The following is a 26,128-nucleotide window of genomic DNA, read 5'->3' on the forward strand; positions in this document are numbered from 1 at the left end:
AAATTGGGTAACTTTGTGGAAGACAAAGGGAGTTGCATAATTGGATGACATTCACTTCAAAATGCTATTGGAAATCAGGTGGCACATCTTATAGACATCACCTGAGCATGCAGAATCAGTTCTAAATGACAATAGCAAATATAGACTCAACTTATGAACTACTCTTAGGATGCTTTACATAGCATTATCAAAAAAAAAAGCCACAGAAGATATAAGGGTAGATGACTTTAAGGAGTATCTTAAATGAGGAAAGAGAAGGGTGGCTATGTTTGAGGATGAAAGTCGAGAGCTTGGGACTTGACCGTTGAAGACACAGTGCAGTGACTAAGCTTGGATTGTTGAAAGTTGAAGGAGCATACATAGAAACTCTACAGTGCAGAAAGAGGCCATTTGGCCTATCAAGTCTGCACCAACTACAAGCCCTCCAAAGCCCTATCCCCCGTATCCCTACTAATCCTTCTAACCTATGCATCTCAGGACACCAACGGCAATTTTAGCATAGCCAGTCAACCTAACCTGCCCATCTTTGGGCTATGGAAGGAAACCGGAGCAAACCCATGCAGACACAAGGAGAATGTGCAAACTCCACACAGACAGTGACCCAAGCCGGGAATCGAACCCAGGTCCCTGGAGCTGTGAAGCACAGTGGTTAGCACTGCTGCTACCATGCTGTCCCAATATTTGAGGGCTTAAAGAATAGGGATAGGGAGGTTCACAGCAATGGAGCAATTTGGAAATGAGCATGGGAATTTTAACATTGAGCTGGTTCTTAAAAGTGCCAATGCAGATCGGTGTGAACAGGTCTTGTTTAAGTTAGGACATGGGCCGTAAATGTTTTGACTGGCCAGGAATGCGTTGGAATTTTGCAGGGTTTCGGAAGCAGCAGAGGTGAGGCGGGGTGAAATTGAGTCATGTTACTGAGGTGAAAACAGATGGTCTCAGTTATGATGAGCATATATGGTTGGAATTTGGGGCCAAATATGACACCTGGATTGCAAACAATCTGAATTAACCTCATAGTTTAGAGAGAATGGGATGCAGTCATTGGCTAGGGATGTGGCAGATACTGATGACAATGTCAATTTCCCAATATTTAGTTAGAGAACATTTCTGCTGTTTAAATAATGGCCACCAGATGAGCAGTCTGACAACTTGAACTGTGAAGGGTGTCAAGAAAGATGGTGATAAGATAGAGGTGGTTGTCACCAGTCAGAACCAAGCTTGACTTGAAATGGATTATTCATAAGTAAAGGAGGAAGAACAATGATCTCTACAGAAAGAATAGTGGCGGTATTCACCGGATAATGTTGGATGACCCAGAAGTAAAACATCAGCAGGTTAGAAGCAGATCTAAGGGCCAAAAAAGCAGCTGGAATTGTAAAAAAAATGCTAGCAGTAAGAAGAAGTAGTACATAAAACGGTAAAAACCGTACATGCACTTGGAGCTAAGACTAAGAGCTATGAGGAGAGGCTGAATAGATTAGGCTTGTACTCGTTAGAGTTTAGAAGAATGAGGGGAGATCTCATTGAGACATATAAGATGATGAATGGGATGGATAGGATAGAGGTGGAGAGACTCTTCCCGCTCAGAAAGGATAGTAGGACTAGGGGGCATAGCCTCAAGATAAAGGGGGGGGGCGGTTTAGAACAGAGTTGAGGAGGAACTTCTTCACTCAAAGGGTGGTGAATCTTTGGAATTCTCTGCCCGTTGAAGTGGTGGAGGCTGCCTCGCTAAATATTTTTAAGACGCGGGTTGATGGGTTTTTGATGAGAGAGGGGATTAAGGGTTATGGGGAGAGGGCGGGAATGTGGAACTGAGCCACGACAGATCAGCCATGATCTTATTGAATGGCGGGGCAGGCTCGAAGGGCTAGTTGGCCTACTCCTGCTCCTAGTTCTTATGTTCTTAAGGATAAGCACGTGATATTTGATATATTTAAATGCCTTTGGTCTAGAAAAGACTGAACAAATAAATCCCAGGAATAATTAATATTTCTTAGTACTATGATTAAGAGCAAATATGAAATCAGGACAATCACCAAGTGTGGCTTAGTAACACTATTATTGATTGAACCAGCTTAGTACTGAAAAACATAATTGTCAAGCTGGGCCTGAGATGCATGGTGAGTGAACCGACACAATGGAAAAGCCTATTTGACCTTATTCTCCTCAATCTACCGATCATAGGTGCCTATGACGTTGATAGGAATGATCACCACGTAGTACTTGTGGAGATGAAGTCCTGCTTTCACGCTGAGTACATCCTCCATCACATTATGTGACACTATTAATGTGAACAATGGCATAGATTGAGAACAGATCTTTTAGCTCAGATTGGACATCCATGAGAGTTCTGAGCCATAGGCAGCTGTAGAATTGCATTCTACCATAATTTGTAAATTTATGGATGTGATGGAGGGTGTTCTCCGTATGAAGACAGGACTTCATCTCAACAAGTACTGTGCAGTTGACATTCCTACTAATGGACACATACATTGTGACAGACATTGAGAAGGATGAGGTCAAGCCAGTTTTTCCACTGTTAGTTCTCTCACCACACTAGGTGGGCCGAAAAGTGGCAGATGGAATTGTGGATTACATGGTCAACGGCAGGGTTCTGAGGAATATGGAGAAACTGAGAGATCTTGGGGTTCATATCCACAGATCTCTGAAGGTTGCTACTCAAGTGGATAGAGCTGTGAAGAAGGCTTATAGTGTATTAGTGTTTATTAACAGGGGGTTTGAGTTTAAGAGTTGTGGGGTTATGCTGCAACTATACAGGACCTTGGTGAGACCACATTTGGAATATTTTGTACAGTTCTGGTCACCTCATTATAAGAAGGATGTGGAAGCATTGGAGAGAGTGCAGAAGAAATTTACCAGGACGCTGCCTGGTTTGGTGGGTAGGTCTTATGAGGAAAGGTTGAGGGAACTGGGGCTTTTCTCTTTAGAGCGGAGGAGGATGAGAGGCGACATAATAGAAGTTTATAAGATGATGAGGCAGATAGATAGAGTGAACATTCAGAGATTATTTCCTCAGGTGGATGTAGCTGTCACTAGGGGGCATAACTATAACGTTCATGGTGAGAGATACAGGAGGGATGTCTGAGGTAGATTCTTTACTCAAAGAGTGGCTGGGGTGTGGAACGGACTGCCTGCTGTGATAGTGGAGTCAGACACTTTAGGAAATTTCAAGTGGTTATTGGATAGGCACATGGAACACACCAGAATGATAGGGAGTGGGACAGCTTGATCTTGGGTAGGACATAGCTCAGCACAACACTGAGGGCCTAAGGGCCTGTCCTGTGCTGTAATGTTCTATGTTCTCTATTTGAATTCAAGTCCAGGGAGTGATTTAAAAATGTTGGCTGGGGGTTGAATTTAAGTTGCTGTGTCATAGAGTCATAGAGATGTACAGCATGGAAACAGGCCCTTTGGCCCAACTTGTCCATGCTGCCCTTTTTTTTAAACCCCTAAGCTGATCCCAATTGCACGCATTTGGCCCATATCCCTCTGTACTCATCTCATCCATGTAATATCTAAATGGTTTTTAAAAGACAAAATTGTACCACTTTTACTACTACCTCTGGCAGCTTGTTCCAGACATTCACCACCCTCTGTGTGAAAAAATTGCCCCTCTGGACACTTTTGTATCTCTCCCCTCACCTTAAACCTATGCCTCTAGTTTTAGACTCCCCTACATTTGGGAAAAGATATTGACTATCTACCTTGTCTATGCCCCTCATTATTTTATAGATCTCTATAAGATCACCCGTCAGCCTTCTATGCTCCAGAGAAAAAAGTCTCAGTCTATCCAGCCTCTCCTTATAAGTCAAACCATCAAGTTCCTATAGCATCCTTAGTAAATCTTTTCTGCACTGTTTCTAGTTTAATAAAATCTTTCTATAATAGGGTGACCAGAACTGCATGCAGTATTCCAAGTGTGGCCTTACCAATGTCCTGTACAACCTCAACAAGACGTCCCAACTCCTGTATTCAATGTTCTGATCAATGAAACCAAGCATGACGAATACCTTCTTTACTACTCTGTCCACCTGTGATTCCACTTTCAAGGATCTATAAACATGTACCCCTAGATCTCTTTGTTCTGTAATCTCCCCAGTGCCCTAGCATTAACTGAGTAAGTCCTGCCCTGGTTCAATCTACCAAAATGCATCATCTTGCATTTGTCTAAATTAAGCACCATCTGCCATTCGTCAGTCCATGGGCTCAATTGATCAAGATCCTGTTGCAATGAGATGTAACTTTCTTCACAGTCCACAATGGCAGTAATCTTGGTGTCATCTGCAAACTTACTAATCATGCCTCCTATATTCTCATCCAAATCATTAATATAAATGACAAATAACAGTGGACCCAGCACTGATCCCTGAGGCACACAGCTGGTCACAGGCCTCCAGTTTAAAAAACAACCCTCTACAACCACCCTCTGGCTTCTGTCAAGAAGGGTAAGGAGTCTCACAACACCAAGTTAAAGTCCAACAGGATTATTTGGTAGCACAAGCCACTAGCTTTTGGAATGCTGCACCTTCATCAGGTAAGTAGGAGTTCTGTTCAAAACCAGGGCATATAAAGACACAAAGTCAATTTACAAACCTGGTATTGTGAGATTTCTTACTGTGTTTACCCCAGTCCAATACTAGCATCTCCGCATTCTGACAAAAAGCCAATTTTGTGTCTATTTAGATACCTCACCCTGGATCCCCTGAGATTTAACCTTATGCAACAACCTACTGTGCGGTACCTTGTCAAAGGCCTTGCTAAAGTCCATGTAGACAACATCAATTGCACTGCCCTCATCTATCTTCTTGGTTATACCTTTAAAAAACCTAATCAAATTTGTGAGACATGATTTTCCACTCACAAGCCATGCTAATTGTCCCTAATCAGTCCTTGCAACTCTAAATGCCTGTAGATCCTGTCTCTCAAAATACCTTCCAACAACTTACCCATGACAGGCTCACTGGCCTGTAGTTCCCAAGCTTTTTTCCTGCAGCCCTTTTTAAACAAAGGCACATTTGCCACTTTCCAATCTTCAGGCCCCTCAACCATGACTATCGATGATTCGAATATCTCGGCTAGGGGACCCGAATTTCCTCCGTAGCCTCCCACAATGTCCTAGGATACACTTCATCAGATCCCGGAGATTTATTTACCTTGATGCGCTTTAAGACTTCCAGCACCTCCTTCTCAGTAATATGTACACTCCTCAAGACATCACTATTTATTTCCCCAAGTTCCCTAACATCCATGCTTTTCTCAATGAGAAGTGCTCTAAACATGAAGCACATTAGAATCATAGAATATCTACAGTGCAGAAGGAGGCCATTCGGCCCATAGAGTCTGCACCGACCACAATCTCATCCAGCCCCTATTCTTGGAACCCATGCATTTACCCTGCTAATCCTCTGGCGCTAGAGTCAATTTACCATAGCCAATCAACCTAACTCGCACATCATTGGACTGTGGGAGGAAACCAGAGCACCTGGAGGAAACCCACGCAGACACATGTAGAATGTGCAAACCCCACACATACGTTGACCCGAGGCCGGAATTGAACTCAGGTCCCAATGCTGTGAGGCAGCAGTGCTAACCACTGTGCCACCATGCCGCCCGTTGTTCTTTCAAACTAATTCATTTTGACATGTAAAGTCCAAGACTGTTTGAGGTTCCCAGTTCAAAATTGCCATCTTTGTACAGAGACCAGACTCCAATGAAATAGGAAGAGAGATAAATAATATTTGTGGACATCACACGATCAGGTGCTATGCAGTAGTATGACATAAATACAAGTGTCACATGATTCGAACATCAGGTTACTTTACCTCCAGCTGGAGTTGGTGACCCAAGAGCGTGGGGAAGTGAGGTTGCTATTCTATCCAGAATTTTGGGTGCTAAGGTGCTGGATGGGCATGAACGTTCTCAATTCTTTCTCATGGTAAGTGGGAGCAGGATTGTTTCTTATCTAGCTTCTTATCTAAGAGGGCAGTAAACTGATCCACTTTGCTGCACATTTTATGTCTGTTGCTCCTATTCATCCAGACTACTGGACCAAAAATATTCTCCAGCTATTCTTGATGGAGGGCTGGGTGGAGGGTTGAAATTCTTGCTCTGTGGTTGAGAGTGATGTATATCTTGCTGATCATTGGGATAGGTGGGTTTTTTTTTCCTGATTGCAGCTTATTTGCATTCACAACTACGATACTATCCTTGATTATTTTCCTTCCCAATGGTTTTACCATTACTGTTCTTCTGCTTTTACAAAACTTTTAGAAGCCAGCTTCCTTCCTGATCTTGAGGCTGCTGCAGAATTCTGAAGCCTTAGATTATTTTTCCTCTACTTCTTTCATTTCTAACTGTTACTGAAGTGACTTTGAATAAAAGCCAGAGAAAATCTGTATTGTCAAATCATATTGTTGTCAATGGTAAGGTTTTGCATGCATTTCAACAACTTAATTGTCAAGAGTAATAAGAAAATAGGCAAAAAAGTAGAATGTATCGATTACGCAATTCATATGTGTCTCCTACACTGTTGAATCTTTCAGAGTACATCTGGAATTGAAGAAAATTATCTCTTTTGACAACTTAGTTAAATGAGCAGGATGCAGCACATGGTTTGCAGTAGTTTAAGAAGGCAGCTCACTATCACCTTCTTAAAGCCAATTAGGGATGGGCAATAAATGCCAGCCCAGCCAGTGATACACATCCTGTGAAAGAATAAAAAAGGTATAAATCACCGGGTACTCTTGATTTAACCCCAGCATCTCCATGTAAGTCAAGTCTTTCTTGTCTGAAACCATTCTAGTAAATTGCCTCTAAACCTTCCTAAAGTATGGTGCCTAGAATTGGATGCAATTCTCCAGCTGGGGGTGGGGGCCATCAATGGTTTATAAAGGTTTGGCATTACATCTGTGCTTTTGTATTCTGTTGCCTCTGATTACAAATCCAGGGATCATGTATAGCTTTTTCACAGCTTTCCCAATTTGCCCTGCCATCTTCAAGTATTTGTGTACATTCAAGCCCAGGTTTTTGTGCTCCTGCAGTTTTTTATATGTTTTACCACCATCCATTGACTCTGTCTACATTTCCCGCTGCCTCAGAAAAGCAGACAGCACAACCAAGGTCCCCACACACCCCAGACACACTCTCTTCCAGCTTTTCTGGTCCAAAAAAGGATACAAAAATCTGAGGTCGTGTACCAACCAACTCGAGAACGGTTTCTTCCCTGCCGCCTTTTGAGTGGACCTACCTCATATTTAGCTGATCTTTCTCCTCACCCTATTGGTAACTGCAACCCTCTCCTTTCCTTCTCCCCTTCGTACTCTATGAACGGTATATTTTGTCAGTGTGGTGCTCATGAAGCAATACTGTATCCAATTACACGTGACAATAATAGATCAGATCAAATCAGAACAGTCAAAGTGAGTGAAATATCAACAGCAACAAGAGTTTCACCTCACAACCAGTCCAGCCTGAAGCACAGGAGTGCGCCCCCCACGTGCAGGGCGCCCCGGCGGCGCGCACGCAGGGAGGAGGCCGGGCGGCGGCGCGCACGCAGGGAGGAGGCCGGGCGGCGGCGCGCACGCAGGGAGGAGGCCGGGCGGCGGCGCGCACGCAGGGAGGAGGTGGGAGCGGCGGCGAGTACGCGGGGAGTTGCTGCCAGAGCGGAAAGCGATCGGGAGGTAGTGGAGTCTGTCAGTGAGAGTCAGGGTGAGGAACAAACCGAGCAACAACAACAACAACACAAAGCAGCCTGCCAACGGTAAGAAATGTGAGATTTTGGTAGTTGAGCTTCGAGCTGCTGGGCGGTTTGTAAAGGGAGTTTTTTTTTGCTGGGAGTTGATGCGGTGAGGGGGAGGAGAGGCCTCGCTAAGTAGTCGTCAGTGCAAGAGGGAATTGTCGGAGCAGGTGATCGGGCTGGGGAACGGGGACAGGATATATACAGCGAGTGACTGTTTTAGATAGTTAATTAAATACAAGCTGCCCCACCCTAGCCCAGAAAAAAAAGTTCAAAGGTGAGAGTTTGTTCTGGGAGTTTTCTCGTTGCATCAGGTGACGCCACTGTGTTGGTATGTGTTCTGCTCTCAGCCTTTCCCTGGCTCTGCCTTGTTCTGTGTTACAAGCGGCGAACACGTCCAGTTCCAGCCTGCAAACTGACACCCTGCTCACCACCAGGTTGTCGTAGGGTTCCCCCCACCTCCCAAAAAAAACCAGTGCAACCTTCTCATTTATTCCAAGGTCACAGATCCCTTTGCGAGGTCACGGAATTGTATTTGTACAACATTGAACGGAAGTTCTCCGCCTGCTCCAGGTCTTATGATTACAGGTTTTTTTAAAAAACACATTACACAAGGTTTTAATGTCCACTTCAAGGTCTTTGGCATGTGTTTCTGGATGTCATAAACCAGCGATGCTGTGTAATTTAAAAAGCGGCCAACAAAGTTAACTAGCTCAGTAATCATTCCCTTATCTTGACTGAAGCTGAACTTCAGATGGGTCATTGAGTTTCCCCCCCCCCCCCCCCCCCCCACCAGAAGTTCATGCATTTACGATTCTGCGAGAGGGCGTGTAGATTCTGTTTATTGGTTTCGATAAGGGTTGGCTTTTATTTCGGATGTGTATTTGTTTTATAAAATCATTCTCGCCTAAATGTGGTTCTGCCGATAAATTCCATACATGGGCGTATTTATTGTTGAACAATAATCAATTTAACTAATATTAGAGATTGCGTCAGTGTTTCACCTTTATTCCTAAAGTAGATCTCCTTGAACTTAAAAAATTTTGATGCTTGTGACAAGGCGGGACCATATTACATTTGTTGGGAGATGGCGTGGTGGTAATGTCGCTGAACTGATAATCAAGAGGCTTTGAATGTCACTACAGCAGTTTGTGGAATATAAATTCAATTAATAAATCTGGAATATAAAGTTAGTTTCATGGTTACTATTACTGAGACTATCACAAATTGAAGGAAATCTGCTATCCTTAACCTGTCTGGCCTACATGCCACTCCAGATCCATAGCAATGCGGTTGACCCTTAACTCCTCTCTGAAATGGTCTCTCAAGCCACTAATTTTGAGGGAAACAGAGAAGGACAATAATTGCTGGCCTACACAGTGATGCCACATCCCACGATTTAAAAAAAACTAACTGCACTTTGAGATGACTAAAGTCCTATCAAACTTAATTTTTACTCTTTTACCACTGTTTTGTGCAGATTTATTGATATACAGATTTTTTTTGTAATCTTGTTGACAAATTTATACCTAAAGAAAGGCCTGCATATTTAGAAATAGCTGACCAACTGGTTCTGGTTCTAAAATCGAGTTGATTCTCTTCCCTAAACATCATCCCTGTCCAGTTGTTACTCGCAACAATGTCACAAAGTTGAAAGTACCTGGAACTAATGTAAGTATACATGAAAACTACAGCCATCTCTCCTCTCTTGCCCCTGCAGGGAAGAGTAATGGAAGTGCGGATCTCAGCAGAAGTTCGATGGAGAAAATTTGTTTTGGTTTCATGTTTTGTATTGAGAAATAAAAATTGGAGATATTAAAAAAAAAGGCTGTATCTGGTTTTAGGGCAGGGATTGTGGTCACAAACTACTTGAATTTTAGTTTTGTGACTTAGAGTATCATTTGAAGTTCTGATTATCCTACATTAAAATTTTCTTTGAGCCCTCTTTCATTTACTCTATCAGGTAGTTCTACTTAAATGAATAAATCCTTTAGCCCGGATGTTGTGGTCAGAATTCAGTATTTGCTGTCATTGCTTCTCTAGAACTACAACTTCTGGAGGCTGCATATGTACAGTAAAATGAGAATTGTAGAAATTGCAGTCAGTGATTCTGTGCTCCTGCAGAGATACAATGTTGACATTTCTGCATCTGGAAGTCAATTAGAAATCACTGAGCTTGATGAGAACATCCCCTTTTTACCCTAATATTGCTTTGAAACCCCTCAAAGGTTCACCTTGTTAATGAGGTGTAACTAGGTTTAAAGTTTACACAAAATCCTAACCACTACTGAACTGGTGCGCGTGAAATGTTTTCATTTTTACTTCCTGATTTGCTGTCAGAATTATTCCGTGTGGTTGGCTGGACACGATGGCATCGCTGTGTGGGGCAACTCATCCCTTTGACTTGGCTTCTGGTTCAAATGAATGTTGGGGAATGTGTAACATGGAATAATGTGACACTGGAGGAGGCTATTTGGCCCACGATGCCTGTGAGGACTTTTTGAAGGAGCTATCCAATCAGTCCCGTTCCCCTGCTCTATTGTCATTACCGTGCAAATTTTCAGCCACAAGTATTCAGATCCCAACAATTTGTTGCATAAGGAATGTTTTCCTCAGTTCTTCTCATCTCATTTGTTTCTTTTGCCAATTATCTTAAGACTGTGTCTTTTTACTGATCTTTCTGTGAATTGATTTCACAAAGATTGCTAGGTGTGGGCAGCCTTTTTCAAGGTCAACCGTGAATGCCATTGTTTTACCACTGAGAAAATCCAGGCCATTATTAATAGGGCAAGTGATTTGATTGCAGCAAAATTGCTACATTATCAGGATGGTTGTGCAGATTGTAGCTACATTTTTGAGCAGTTGTGAATTTTTTTTCTAGTTTCACTCAGCATTTTTTTCCTCCTTTTTGGTGTTCTTTTGTCATGAAAAGTGCTGTATAATCGCAAATCTTACTACTTTTCCCCATCAGTTTTAAGTAGCATATTACTCAACCTCTAATGAAGGAAGTTGTGAGCTGTTTACTAGTTGGTTTACAATTGCCAATTACTGAATTTCTTTCTGCTCACTGGCATTGTTTTAAAATGAGAGCCACAGAACATGTGTTGAGTTTCTAAGGCCAGCTGGTTATTTAACAACTAGTCAGTCATAAAGTCAGCATTGGTTCAATGCTGCTTTGCTCACCAGTCCTCTGATACTTCTAGTTTTATTTTTTAGTGGTTTATACTTGTATAATAATTTTTGCTTTTAACTATGGACCTCCCTCAATGTTGAATGTTCAGTCAAGACAAAAATACAAAAATTATTTGTATGGACATGACAATCTCTTTTTATTCATCCTCCGTATGTCACTGGCAAATCAGCATTTATTGGCCATCCTTAGTTGTTCTTGAGAAGGGAATGGGATGTTTTCTTGAACTGCTGTTGTCCATGTAATGGTGACTGTACTCCCATAATTTAGTTATGTAGGGAGTTCCAGGACTTTATCCAATGTGATGATGTTCAAGCTGGGATGTGTGCGACATGGGGGAGAGCTCAGAGGAGATGCTGTTTGCATGCATTTCCTTTGTCCTTCTAAGGGCCTGTTAATCAACTGCAGTTCTAAGGTAGCATGTATATACTGAGGCTCAAAATTAAGACAGCAGATGTATTGGACAGTGGGATAAGTCATTTAATAAAACTTGCTAACCAAACTTAAGAAACCAAGATTAGATGACTTATTGATACAATCAATAATAAGGCTGAATGTACTTATTTGATTCTCATCTGCCCACCTTGTGCATTCTGATGTTTGTCATACTACGGGGAAGTCCTGAGCAGAATGTAAGAGTTACTATGCAAGAAGGAAGAAGTCACCCAACCAAGGAGTGACACGGTAGCACAGTGGTTAGCACTGCTCCCTCACAGCATCAGGGACTTGGGTTCAATTCTGGCCTTGGGTGACTCTGCATGGAGTTTGCACGTTCTCGCTGTGTCTGCTTGGGTTTCCTCCCACAGTCCGAAGATGTGCAGGTTAGGGGATTAGCAGGCAAATGCGTAGGTTTAAGCGGATAGTGCATCAGTTAAATGCTGTTTTGGAGAGTTGATGCAGACTCGGTGGGCTGAATGGCCTACTTCTGCATTGTAGGGATTCAATGATTCTAAGTCTCTCACCTTCCAACATTTGGTGCAAACTGCCTCCTGAAGGAAAAGTGCTAATCGAAGAGATTTTCTTTATGCTACCTTGATGTGTGTGGGGGAAGGGGGGGTGGGGGAGAGCAAGAGAGAGAGAAAGAGTGTGATCCCCAGTTCAGGCAAATAATGCAAATCTTTTTGATTAGTCCTGGATCACTAGGACCTTTTCTGGGGAAGGTGGGACCTGTACAAACAGGATGGTCTACATCTGAACCAGAACAGGGCTCTCATTCTTGCGGGATGTTTTGCTAGTGCTGTTGGGTAGAGTTTAAACTAATTTGGCAGAGGAGGGGACGCAGACTGTTAGCAGGATAAAGGCGTGGAATCATACAGCAAAACAAGTCAGAGGGAGTGCAGCTGTGTTAAGTTTCAAGAGAGTAAGACCAGGCTGGATGGCCTTCATTTTAATACCAAGAGTATCATAGGTAAAACAGATGAGTTGAGGGCAATGATTGACATAGAACATAGAACACTACAGCACAGACAGGCCCTTCGGCTGACATGTGGAAGTGTAATATTGTACCCATCACAGAGACGTTGTTGAAGGAAGTACGCGATTGACAACTCAACATTCTGGGATATAGAATCTTCAGGCGAGACAAGAGAGGAGGTAAAAGTGGAGGGGGCATTGCATTATTAGTTAAGGAGTCAGTTACTGCAGTAAGATATTGGAGGGGCATCAAGTAAAGCTTTGTGGGTAGAGGTTAGGAATAAAAAAAAGGGCAGCCACGTTGTTAGATGTTTATTATAGACTGCCAGATAGTAAGAGGGATATTGAAGAGCAAATACATGCTTGGTTTGTGGAGGTGTGTAAAAACAGTAAGGTGATTAGGTGATACATTAGGTGATTTCAACTTTCCCAACTATGATTATGTGAGGGGGTAGGATTAGTAAATTTGCGGATGACACAAAGATTGGACAGGTGGTTCACAATGAGGCGGAGTGTCTTGGGCTACAAGAAGATATAAACAGAATGGTCAAGTGGCAAGTGGCATTTAACCCTGAAAAGTATGAGGTGACACACTTTGGAAGGAGTAATTTGACAAGAAAGTACTCAATGAATGGTAGGTCACGAAGTACTGTGGGACAAAGGGACCTTGGCATGTTTGTCCATAGATCTCTGAAAGTGGAAGGGCATTTTAGTAGGATGGTGAAAAAGGCATATGGGATACTTGCCTTTATCACTCAAGGCGTAGATTACAAAAGCAAGGAAGTCATGTTGGAGTTGTATAGAACTTTGGTGAGGTCACAGCTGGAATACTGTGTGCAGTTCGGGTCACCACATTATAGGAAGGATGTGATCGCGCTGGAGCGGGTGCAGAGGAGATCCACGAAAATGCTGTCTGGGATAGAACATTTAAGTAGTGAAGAGAGGTTGGATAGGCTTGGGTTGTTTTCATTGGAGCAGGGAAGATTGAGACATGACCTGATTGAGGTGTACAAGATTGAAGGACAGGGGCAGAGAGGATAAGGAGCAGCTATTCCCCTTATTTGAAGGGTCAGTCATGAGGGAACGTAGGTTCAAGGTGAGGGACAGGAGGTTTAGGGGAGAATGTGAGCAAAACCTTTTTCACCCAGAGGGTGGTGACGGTCTGGGATCTGCAGCCTGGGAGGGTGATAGAGGCGGGTTGCCTCACATCCTTTAAAAAATGATCTAGACGAGCCTTGGCATATTGTAACATTCAGTACTATGGGTCAAGTGCTGACAAATAGGATTAGGTGGGATTTCAGGTGTTTCTAATGTCAGTGCGGACTCGAAAGTGGTTGGGGTGTGGAATGGACTGCCTGCTGTGATAGTGGAGTCGGACACTTTAGGAACTTTCAAGCGGTTATTGGATAGGCACATGGAGCACACCAGAATGATAGAGAGTGGGATAGCTTGATCCTGGTTCCAGATAAAGCTCGGCACAACACTGAGTGCCGAAGGGTCTGTACTGTACTGTTCTATGTTCTATGAAGGGCCTCTTTTGCGCTGTATGATTTTGTGATCTCAATTGTACAAATAGGTAATTTTTTTTGGCTAGAATGAACATTTAATAACTATGAAAAATAATGTGATATTTCTAAGCTTTATTTAGAAACTATAACTTGTTTGAAGGGGAAAATACCTGATGCAGTTTGTTAATTTGCAATTATTTTTGTTCAGTGAGTGGTTCCAAAAATAGTTGTATTATCATAAAGATACAGCTGGTGTTTTTCTTGCAGATCTTGTTATGCTAGAACCTGACCTTAATGATTGTGACTTTACGCAGTTTGACTTTGATTGAATTGATCCATATTCAGGGAGTTTATTCTCTATTTTCCTGTTTACAGGGACTGTTACACTCAGTGATGTGCTGAACAATCGTAACTTTTTGTTCAGCAGAATGGTGGAAACTGCAATGAACATTAACCTCGAAACATATTCTTTTAAATATTCTCGAATAACCTGTAAATTCTTTGAAACGTGCTGATTTTGGAGAATAGTATATCTGAATCTGGCAATGATCCCATGCAATAAAACAATTGTGTTATATCCAAAATATAGCTTTTCAGTAATTGCAACATGTGCAGCCTCTTATTTTATCTGACAACTCTTTTTATCATGAAACTGTTAAAATATATCATGATACTCTTAGAAAAATGTAATGTTGATTTTTTTCCATAAAATTATAGGCTGACAATATATTATCTCTCCTATTTAATATGTTTATATCAATTAATACAACAGGGCATGGTAGCATTGTGATTATGTTAGTGAACTATTAACCATGAAACTGGATATGAATTCCATTCCCACCATGGTATTGAGGGAGTTTAAGTTCAGATAAAAGCTACTATCAGTAATGGTGATGATGAAACTACTGGATTTTTATGAAAACCCATCTAATTTACTAATGTCCTTTTCAGGAAAGTAATTTACGATCCTTTCACCTATCTTACAAATACGTGACTCCAGCTGCACACCAAATGTGGTTCCTGTTAACTGTCTAGCAAACTATTCAGTTGTACCAAACTGACAAACAAACTGATGGACCATCAACCAAGGCAAAATTCTCCTCCCTAATATTTAGGAGTTTGTACTAAAATAGGTCACCTTTCCCAGAGACTAGTCAAACAACAGCCTGCCATCATACTCTGCCTCCACCATCCCTGGATATGTCTTGAACCACTGGCAGAAAGATTTGCCAGAGCTGGAGGTATAGTGGTGTACAATTGGGAAGGAATGACGTCGGGAGTCTTCAGAGTTGACTCTAGACTCCATAACATCTCAGCATCAGGTCAAACATGGGCAAAAAAAGTCCATTATAAAGCTTAGTGGGACCATGCATGCTTGTGTACGTTATTTATTTGATATTCTCAGTGGTCCGTGGCCACATTAGCTGCAGGTGCAAATCCTGTAATGGCTACTAAATCTTATAAAAGGCCAAAAACTGAATTTGTGCCAGCAAGATTGAGCTTTGACAAAGGGGCATCTGGATTCGAAATGTCAGCTCTTTTCTTACAGATGCCGCCAGACCTGCTGAGATTTTCCAGCGTTTTTGCTTTTGGTTTTAGATTCCAGCATCCACAGTAATTTGCTTTTATCTCAGAATGGGATCTTCCCTGCCTCCTGCCAGTGGCATAATCAAATTCTTGCCCAAGAAAGGTGTGAGCCTGGTTTGCATAAATTAACAGTGTATAAGTAAGCTTAATGCCACTACTTCTGAACTTGTCCTAAAATCCCACCCAACAGGCATGACATTACCCTGGCGTGAATCAACGCTGGTTTTCAAAAATGAAAACCAACTGTGTTGACAACGCCAGGGAGCACACAAGTACATACAGTGCCAGGGTAGTATGGGACATGCTTGAGCATTGTCCTCTGACACTGCCAGGGGACCTTCAGGGAACTCCCTGAAGGTGTTCCCTTTATCCTTAGAGGTTGAGAGTGGCCTTGCCCTTCTCTGTGGATGTGGGGCAGTTGCCCTTTGTGTGTGGGGTCACACATGTGTCCATGGAGGATTTTGGTGAGTATGAGGAGGGAGTGCCTTTTATTTAAATCGGAGATTGGAGCCCCTCCTTACAAGCATTGCTGGCTTTCTGAGGCCTCTCGAGCTGACTTTCTTTTATTCATGGAACATGAGCATTGCTGGCTGGTCAGCATTGATTGCCCATCCCTAGTTGCCCTTTCAGGGCAATCGAGAATCAACTGCATTGCTGTGGCTCTGGAGTCACATGTAGGCCAGACCAGGTAAGGTCGGCAGATTATTTCTCTAAAGGACATTAATGAACCAGATGGGTTTTCCTGACAATCAACAATGGTTTCGTAATCATCAGTAGATTCTTAATTCCAGATTTTTAAAACTTGAATTCAAATTCCACCATCTGTCTTGGTGGGATTTGAACTCTGACTGTGCAGTCTAGTTTTCTCACCTGAGTTAACACTGCGTTTTGGGGAAGATTCTAGATATAGTCTCTTTAACACAACTTCTCCTCCCACTATGCATTGAAAAGTTGGGCAGTTCCAAAAAGCCCACTCATTTCACAAAATGTGTTCACTTCAGCCTGTGTTTGTCGTTGGTAGATCAACTCCTCCATCCTCCAAAGCAACATCTCTGTGTGAACTTCTGTACTACACCATCCTCTTACCCTCCACCCCATATTCTTTCAATGAATTCAGCCTTCTGTGTATTCCCTCCCTGAGGGTGGAGAGAATATACATAGGTCATTGGAAGTGTCATGGATGTTGGCAAGAAGAGACTGTATAAAAGAGAGAAAAAGTGTATTTGAGATATAAATAAATTCAGTAGGGAGGAGCAGGCTGAAACAATGGGTTGACCAAGGCAGTCTTGTTTATGGATTTTGGTAAGGAGGAAGACAAGTGGGTTTGGAGGTTGTGGGGGAAAGCTTTCCAGGAGAAATGAGACCACTGGCAGCCTTAAAGACAGTGGCTCAGTGTTCAGTTATGGGGTAATGGTGGGGAAAAGTGTCGGAGAATTGGAATTTGACCTTTGCCAAAGCTTTGAAATCCTGGATTTTCTGTCCCTCGCTTTTATTTTCTCCCCTTCAGTCAAAAGAGTAAAGTGACACAAATTTTAAATGAAATCTTAAGGCCATGTCAGCTTCACCAATTTCAGTCTAGGATCATTTATCTTCCAGTGGAAGCCTTGAAACTGCTCTCCAGTTTCATTTTCTGGCATTTTTCCATTTTAGTTAAACTGATGACCGAGAGATGAAAGAAAGAAATTGTCATCTCTCAGCAGGGAATACTTTCAGGCTGCATTTTACCAATCGTTCTAAGTCTCTAATTTGCACATGTCTAGGGATAGGAGAGTGAAATTAAGGAATATTGAGATGAAAAGTAATTGTAAGATTGTGTAAGATTCTTGACTTGCATTAGTTTTTCTTAAACTATTTTTCTACTTCAGGCAATTCATTATCAATTAACCAACTGTTCTTTATTGACATTGTGTTCTGAGTGAGGCATTCTTTTTTTGAATGACAGTCTGTGATTGATGATGGGGGAAGTGAGGAGGGGGCAGCGGTGCATAGTGTTTCGTTGTTTGACTAGTAATCCAGAGACCCAGTGCAATGCTCTGGGGTTCCAGATTTGAATCTTTGACAAATGGTGGAATTTTTAAAAAACTTAATAAAAATATCTAGAATTAAATTTTAATGTTAAATAATAGAGGACGCACATGGTGAGAAAATTGCAATTCCTTACAAGGTAGTTTTTTATTTTAAAAAGATTTGCATCATTTGAGATCATGACCGAGACACAGATCCAACCCAAACATGTGGCACTTCAGTAACCTAACCTATTTTGCTGGTTTTTCTAACGTGATTGAATGAGCAACACATTCACTTTCATCGCAATTGCAATTTTCTCACCATGTGCATTCTCTACTATTTATTTTTAAACTTTGAATTTCAGGTATTATTAAGATTTTTAAAAATTCCACCAAATAGTTTAACTATGTCCATGAAACCGTTGTTGATGATTGTAAAAACTCATCTGGTTCAGTAATGTCCTTTAGGGAAGGAAATCTGCTGTCCTTACCTGGTCTGGCCTATTTGCGACTCCAGACGCTCAGCAGTGTGTTTGATTCTTAAACACTCTGAAAGGCCTAGCAAGCCATTCAATTGCGGCAAGGTGGCACAGTGATTGGCACTGCTGTCTCACAGTGCCAGGAACCCAGATTTGATTCCTGGCTTGAGTCTGCATGTTCTCCCCATGTCTGTGGATTTCACCCGGGTACTCTGGTTTCCTTCCACAGTCCAAAAGACACGTTAGTTAGGTGCATTGTTTCTCTCTTGGTATCTGAACAGGCACCGGAGTGTGGCGACTAGGGATTTTCACAGTAACTTCATTACAGTGTTCATAAAAGCCTACTTATGTCACCAAAAGAATAAAATAAAAAAACTATATGCATAAAAGTCTGAATATGAACTCAAGTGACATAGTTGCAATAAATTGCTGTCATTCCACTGTATAAACAGGTCTTTGTTTAATCATTATACTATTTGGGTAAATTTCATTTAGGATTAATGGGCAGATGTGAAGTTGGAAATTGTGGAATTTATGATTATTTAGTTACTACTTGACAGTGTATTCATTCGTGCTAGTTAGAATAACTAACAAAATAGGTTAATTTACTGAAGTGCCACATGTTTGGGTTTGATCAGTGTCTAGGTCATGATCTCAAACGGTGCAAATCTTTTTAACAAATAAAACTTTTATAAAGAATTACAATTTTCTCACCATATGCATTCTTTTTTATTTGCCAGAAAGTTTGTGGGAGACTACTTGTATGAGATGTTAAAATAATGCATTATTATTTTTGTTTTGATATCTCCATTAATGCTTGTGCTTCAGGCTTTGTTGATGAAATAGCATTTTCCATTATTCATCAGCAGTGAGAGGTACATATCCTTCATTTTGGAGAACTATGGAGGTCATATTATTGTCATTCTTCTTGTCATAATTCTAGTTAACCCATTACCCTTGCTCACTGAACTATAATGGCTCCTGGTCTAAATTTTGAATTTTTCACTTATAATTGCAAATCCCTCCATGACCTTGCCCCACCCTTTGTGTTCCCCTCCAGACTTACAAGACCTCAAAATATTTACGCTCCTCAAATTCTGGCCTGTGATGCATTTCTTTATTTTGAAACTTCACTATTGGCTGCAGTGACATCAGTTGTCTGTAAGCCTTGGAATTCTTTCTCTCAGCTTCTCTTCACTCCCCCATTTGTTTTCAGAACTGTCTTAATTCTGTGGATTTATGCAATCCATATTCACGGTCACTTGCTGTCATCTGTTTTTTTGCAGCTGCTTGTGTGTAGATTTTAATGCTTACTGAGCGAGACCATGGAAGTGGTTATTGTGATCAGGTGACTAAGGACTATGTTGAATAATTTCTGTAACTACATATATTTTATAAATATGTACATAATGTATACATACAAGAAGAGCTCAATACAGTAGTAAAATAGGAGATTCATAAAACATGTCAAAATGTTTAAAAAAAAACTACTTGTTTGTGTATTTTTGGCCACTTGTTCTCAGAACTCCTGTGTGGCTTGGTGTCAAATTTTATTTGAAATGAAATACTGATAGTTTCCTACATTAAAAGTGTTATGCAAATTCAAGTTGGTGTGACATATAAAGGATGTAATTCAAAAATGTGTATGTATGGTCTTTTAATGAGTCAAAGGCAGGAAGAACCATCTTTAGCAATTCAGCAAGTATATGTCAGTCTGACTTCAGATCCTAATTTGGGAACTCTGACTTCACCATATTTTTTGTGAACACCACCCGCTTGTAACAGCTGGATAGCAATGCTGGAAAACAATGCATGAACAGTTGCGATGGGAAACTTTTTTTGTAGAATTATAATAGGGTGTGTTTTGTTATTGTAAATGTTTTCTCCGTCTTGAGATGAGAATGCATTGTTCATTTTTCTTTCAATATACTCAAAGGAAATATTGAACAGTGGGCTTTATTCAGACTATTGGTTTTCTGCCTTCTTGAAAAATAATGAAGTATATTGATGAATTAATCAAATGAATTGAAGTTTTTAGCATAGTTTAATTATTACATTTTGCTGCCTTTTTTCACTGCAGTCCTTTAGCAATTATTTCATGGATGTGGGTATCATTGGCATATATTGCTCATCTCTAATTGCCTATGAAAAGGTGGTGGCAAGTAGCTCCATTGAACTCTGCAATCTGGTGCAGGTACGCCTATTGTGCTTTTAGGAAGGGAGTTCTCGGATTTTGATCTAGTGACAGTGAAGAAATGATGATATAGTTCCAAGTCAGGATAGCTTGGGGTGGAACTTGCTGTTAAGTGTTCTCGTGTGCCTTGCTGTCCTTGTCCTTCTTGGTGCTAGAGGCTGCAGGTTTGGGAGAAGTTGCTACAGTGCACCTCGTGTGTATATTGTACATGCTGCTGCCATCATGTGGCAATTCTGGAGGGAGTGAATATTTAAGATGGTGTGTGGGTGCCAATTAAGTGGGCTGTTTTGTTGTGGCTGGCATTGACCTTCTTCAGTGTGTTGGAGCTGCATTCATCCAGGCAAGTAGAGAGCATTTCATCACATTCCTGACTTGTGCCTTGTGGCTGGCAGACAGACTTTGAGAAGTCAGAAGATGAGGTATTCTGCACAGAATTCCCAGACTCTGACTTGCTCTTATAACCACAGTATAAGACTAGTCCAGTTCAGTTTCAGGTCAGTGGTAACCCTCAGGATGTTGGTGGGGGGATTCAGCAATGGTAATGTCACTGAATGTCAGAGGAAATGGTTGCTTATTCATTCATGCTGTGTGGGCATCACTGGCCAGGCTGTCATTTATTACCCATCCCTAATTTCCCTTTTGTATAGCAAGAACAGCAATGCTGTGTGTGTTGGGGAGAGATTTATGGTTTTGAGTTTTCTGAATGATGTAAACTTCAATTGTAGTGCATTGTGCAATTCTGCATATATTAGAACATCTGCAGTTAGAGCAGAGTCCAGCTTTTAACCCTAAAATGAACAGTGAAGATAATTGTTTGAAAAGACGTTTGCGATTCTGATGGGAGATTTGCATCGGTTTCTGTGTAAAGCCCTTAAGGATGAGAGTGGCCACTATTCCTTGAAATTTGATTGTAAAAGTACTTGCATTGTAGCATAGCAGTCTGATATGACGTTGAACTGTTGAATGCACTGTATGCATTTCATTGAGTCACATTGGTTTCCTCCCACAGATTGAAAGACGTGCTGGTTAGGTGCATTGGCCATGCTAAATTCTCCCTCGGTATATCCGAACAGGGGCCGGAGTGTGGCGTCTAAGGGATTTTCAACTTTATTGCAATGTTAAAGTAAGCATACTTGTGACATTAATAAATTTTAAACTCAACCCTGAACAACTTTTTTCTAAAAACTTGTTTACTTCAGTTCTAAATGGGCATGCAGCCAGTTTGGAGGGTGCGGTCTGCAATAACTCATGCTGCTAGTCCATATGACTGAAATATATTTTTAATGGAATAGTCCATTTCTGGGCTCAATAGAAATAGAACCTCAAACACAGGTGTTTTAAGATGACTGTACACTTCACAATCACTGAAGTGTCAATACTGGCAACCTATTTTCTGTTGACCTTCAGCTTTTTTATTTTGAAGTTTGTTTTCAGTTCGATTAAAACTTTTTTTATTGGTAAGATTTTAAATTTATGTTTTGTAGATTGCAGTCTTAACTATGATAAGTCCACTAATGTATGTTAATATATTTTTCATACTAGTTGCACCACTTTTTTAAAAAAAAATTAGGGTTTGGTCTTCAGATCTCAGATGACTTCTGCAAATTTTAATTTGCTGCTGAGCTAACTCAATATCAGCTGACAGTGTAGACACTTCTTTGTTCTTTGTCACAAGTCTGGCCATGCTATTCGATAGTGTACACATAATCTAGAAAAAGTTCACATGGCCTCCAGAAAGTAGCCAATTAAAATAGTGTCTTGATTGCAGTTGTTAAACTGACATTGTTGTATTTTCAACTGTAAGTACATCTAACATTTCATCACCTGTAAAAGGCAAAATATCCACACATGTTAAACCCCTGAAACAAAAAGAAATAATGTTTGAAAAACAGCATACATGGGGAGAACATTATTGTTTTGGGGTACAACAGTATTGCACATTAAAGAAATAAAGCATATGAAAGTATGTTTTCTCACCTTTGCTGGGTTAGATTAGGATTATCACATCAACTCAGTCATGATCTCGATGAATGGTGGAGCAGACTTGATGGGCAAGTGGTTTACTTCTGCTCCTATATCTTATGGTCGAGAATTTTATGGTGGATGATATGAGCACTAGAAGTATAAGATTTACTTTCTAGGAGTGCCAAAAGAGGACAAGATGCCAAGAAAACTTTTGTACTTAGTGCATATTTTAATACTTTGATGTTGTTTTTCCATCTTATTCTTGCAATTACAAGAAATTGATGGAAGATTTACTTTCTATAACAGTTCCATTTATTTCCAGAGCTCTGTCACATCTATATCTCTGACAAACTTACCTTATGTTCATCCCTAATGAGTCCTCCTAGCTGTACCACCAATGTAATGGATACAATCGCATACACTTTCATCCACTTTGGGACTAGTGAAATTGAACTGAGCATGTAACAGCTTGTTCACTAAGGTAGTCTTTCCTCATTGCCACTCTGCCAAAGATGTGATCCTTTCATTTGGCCCAATGATTTGACTTGCCAACACATAGCTATGAGGCTCTTGAACTTAAAAAAACAAACTGCACTTACAGAATTGCTAATATTGGTCCTGACCTCTCAATTTACCCTTAACTCAATACTCATTAACATACTTAACTGTTCCCTCATAATCAGCGCGTGCACACACACACCTATATATGTGGCGGCACACACAAATGTGCAGGCATGCATACACTTGCTGGTGCGTGCTGACATGTGCGCAAGCCTGCATGCAGACATGCACCCAGGAATGCCTGTGTGCATGGAAATCCACCAAATGCATGTATGCAGGCCCACTTGCATGCACACAGACCCACAGGTAGGGGCACATGCCCACACAGGCGGGCACACAGACACGGGTGTGTGCACGCACAGGCCCACGTGCGAAGGCCCAGGTGCACAGGCCCACCTATACACTCATTTTCAAACTGGTGCAGTTGCCTTGCTTCTGAAATAAACTACCCATCACCACTTTTGTCTAATATTTTCAACTTTTAACCTCACTTAAGCTCTGGAATTTCTTTTCATTATTCAAATACATGCCCATCATGTGAACCTTATTTGAGTCCCATAAATCTGGATTCCATTTTAACCACAGTAGTGAAACCAACCTAGACAAAGGCATCACTGACATTTTGTGTGATAATGCCTAAGGAGTGATATCTCCTGTTAACCTTCCTGAAGTCCTTGACACCAATTGCACCATTCTTTTCCACCACTTATCTCCTGTCATTCATCTCTGTGGTATTTTCTATCATATTGACATTCCTATTTCTGTCATTGTCAGCTTATTTCTTGCAGTCATTTCTTGTCTGCAGTTGCAAATTAACTCAAGTATGCCCCACATTAACTTGTGTCGCCAGGTTCCACCATTGGCCTCCTTTTTTTTCATCTTTATGTGGTGCTTTAATTACATTGTAAGAGCATTAGTTTTCACATGAATATTGACAATACCCATTCATTGTTTCTGTGCTGCTGAACTGTCTATCAGCCATGGCGCTGCAGTGTCAACCATAACTTAGTTGGTAGCAACCTTGCCTGAGAGTTACAAGGTCCTGAATTCAAAACTCAACCCAGGCTTGAGCAGAAAAATTTAAAGCTGTGCTTCAAGGCAACATTGAGGGAGTGCAGCAGTGTGGAGGTGGTTGGTGTCTTTCTGATGAAGTTTTTAACCAAAGCCTCATCTGTTTATTCTGGGGATGTAAAAGATCCCAAGGCAGTATTTTGGAGAAGAGCAGGGGAGCTATTCCCAGTGTTGTGGCCAATGTTTATCCCTCACTCAGCATTACAGAAAATCTGATCATTTAGCCTGAATCTGGCTAAGTTAGGGGTTCCATTCGTAGACACGGAGGGTAGAATAGGTGTAGGGTGATGCGGCGGCGTGGGCTTGTTGGGCCGAAGGGCCTGTTTCCCATGCTGGGTTGTTCTTTGTTCTTTTGTTCTTTGTTTTTTATTATCGCTGTTAGGGACAGTTACGATGATTGTTGTGTTTAAAAGCTATTGTTCCTCTCAAGTAGCCAAACAAAGTAACAGTGATTTCAAGATGCTTTATTAAACGATATAGGACCCTGAATGTCCATTCAGAGCATCCAGAGTGAAAAATACAAAGGCAATTAAAGTCTCAGCTTTGATTACAAGTAATTAATATATACCAATAGACGTACAGGAGTTATCTCTATCCAATCACAGTTAAGGTTACATCATGTATACATAAGGATATAACGTCCAATTAAAACTTATGCATGTTATATTATCAAGAAATGATAGCTTTTACTCTGACCAATTGTATCTCAACCTTCCTTTCTGTTGTTCCTTGTCTAATGGGCAGCTATGAACTGCAGATGCATGTCATTCAGTTGGATAGTCATTGACCCTTATCAAAATCTGTCATTTGCATATAGCTTTCCCTGTGTGATTGAGGTTCAGCTTGCAGCTTATGTGATTTTTAAACTTTTGATTTTTAACCCTTTCAATTACCTTGCTGTTTTTGAGAGTTTTATCGTGTACAATTTGGCTGTGGCATTTCCTACATCACAACAACATATCATTGACTGTAAAGTGCTTTGAGATATTAGGTGTTTATGAAAAGTGCTACATAAATGCAACTTTATTTGGTCTAATAGCAATGCTCCTCAACACTTATTCCCCCCCCCCCCCCCCCCAAGTCATAATCATCCATGTGTTCCCTGTCTAGAAATGTCTGGTTGTAATTTTTGGATTATGCTAGCCTTACACTCATTTCTGTTATACTATCTGTCCACTTAATTTTGAAAACATTGATCAAATCACCTTTAATTTTTTAAATTTCTGGGAGTATATCCTAGTTTCTGTAAATTCCCCTCTCCATTTAATGCTTAATTGAGGTATCATGTTGGGAAAGCAATATCACCTCAAGCTGTTCTCTTCTCAAGCTTCTTAAGAATTTTATAGTCTAGGTTTTGCAGACAGTGGTGAAGCGAAATTAATTGTTGACTTTGAAAGTTCAAAGATGTGTAGGTTAGGTTGATCGGGCATGCTAAATTGCCCCTTAATGTTAGGGCGATTAGCGGGGTAAACATGTAGGGTTACAGGATAGAGCCTGGGTAGGATTGTTGTTGCTACAGGCTCAGTGGGCTGACTGGCCTACTTCTGCTCTGTGGGGATCGTATGAAAGCTAACTACAAAGACCTAGTGATGTCAGTAGCATGGTTTCCCCATGCTTGATGTCAGGTTGAATCTGGCGTCAAGTCGAATGAATCTCCCAACATCTAGCAACAGTGATGTTGTCAAGCAGGGTGTGCAGAGAGTCATTAACGTTTTCTCAGAGCAAACCAAGAAGTAAATTCACTATTTTTTCCACTTTCAATTAAAATATTACAGCGAGTGAAATAAATGATTGAAACATAGACATGGGATCAGGGAAAGTGGAAATTTCAAATGTGATTTGGCAATATTTGAAATTCCACAAATACAAATTGTGCTTTTTCAGGGCCAGTGAGGCTGTTTATTAATTAATGATGTACTGAGTCCATAAAAACTCTCACGCTACATTCAAGAAGGTCTAACTTTCATCTGTTTTTAATAGTGGACTTAGTTGGGAATGGGATGTTCCAAATCAATACAGTGATTTCTCCTTTATTGCAGTCTGGGAAAAGGGGTTGGGGTTGTGGGACTTCAACATTTCATCCTGGACAGAAGCATAGAATCCCTGACAGCAATTTTTGGATTTCCTCATTAACTATATCTCTAGACTGCAGAAGTTGCTGTTAGATTCAGAGGAATAATGACCGGGATACTATCGGCATTCACCCCCATTAATACTGCAAAATCCTGACCAAAATGTTGCTCCTCATTCTTCTAAACTCTAGACAATATAGGTCTAGGTACTCAGTCCCCTCGCTTTGGATAATCTCCTCATCCTAGTTGTTGTCCAGTGACCTTTTGTTGCACTCCCTAAAGCAAATATACTCTTTGTTAGGTAAGATCAAATCTGTATGCAG

General features: G+C 41.0%; 1 protein-coding gene across 10 annotated transcripts in view; it reads left to right on the top strand.

Moving 5' to 3' along the window:
- The first annotated feature begins 7,665 nt into the window (after positions 1-7,665).
- Positions 7,666-26,128, top strand: part of LOC145344105 (protein kinase C and casein kinase substrate in neurons protein 2-like) — a 100,026-nt gene continuing 81,563 nt past the window's right edge. For 4 of the 10 annotated variants that reach the window (XM_080190945.1, XM_080190951.1, XM_080190952.1 and 1 more), the window contains exon 1: positions 7,668-7,783. The gene's annotated coding sequence lies outside the window, so the exon portion shown is untranslated. Of the gene's footprint in view, positions 7,784-26,128 lie in introns of all 10 variants that reach the window. The other 6 variants (XM_080190946.1, XM_080190943.1, XM_080190947.1 and 3 more) reach the window with 3 other exon arrangements.

The sequence above is a fragment of the Carcharhinus amblyrhynchos genome, chromosome 6, assembly GCF_965287045.1.
Source record: "Carcharhinus amblyrhynchos chromosome 6, sCarAmb.v2.hapA, whole genome shotgun sequence".
NCBI classification, from domain to species: Eukaryota; Metazoa; Chordata; class Chondrichthyes; order Carcharhiniformes; family Carcharhinidae; genus Carcharhinus; species Carcharhinus amblyrhynchos.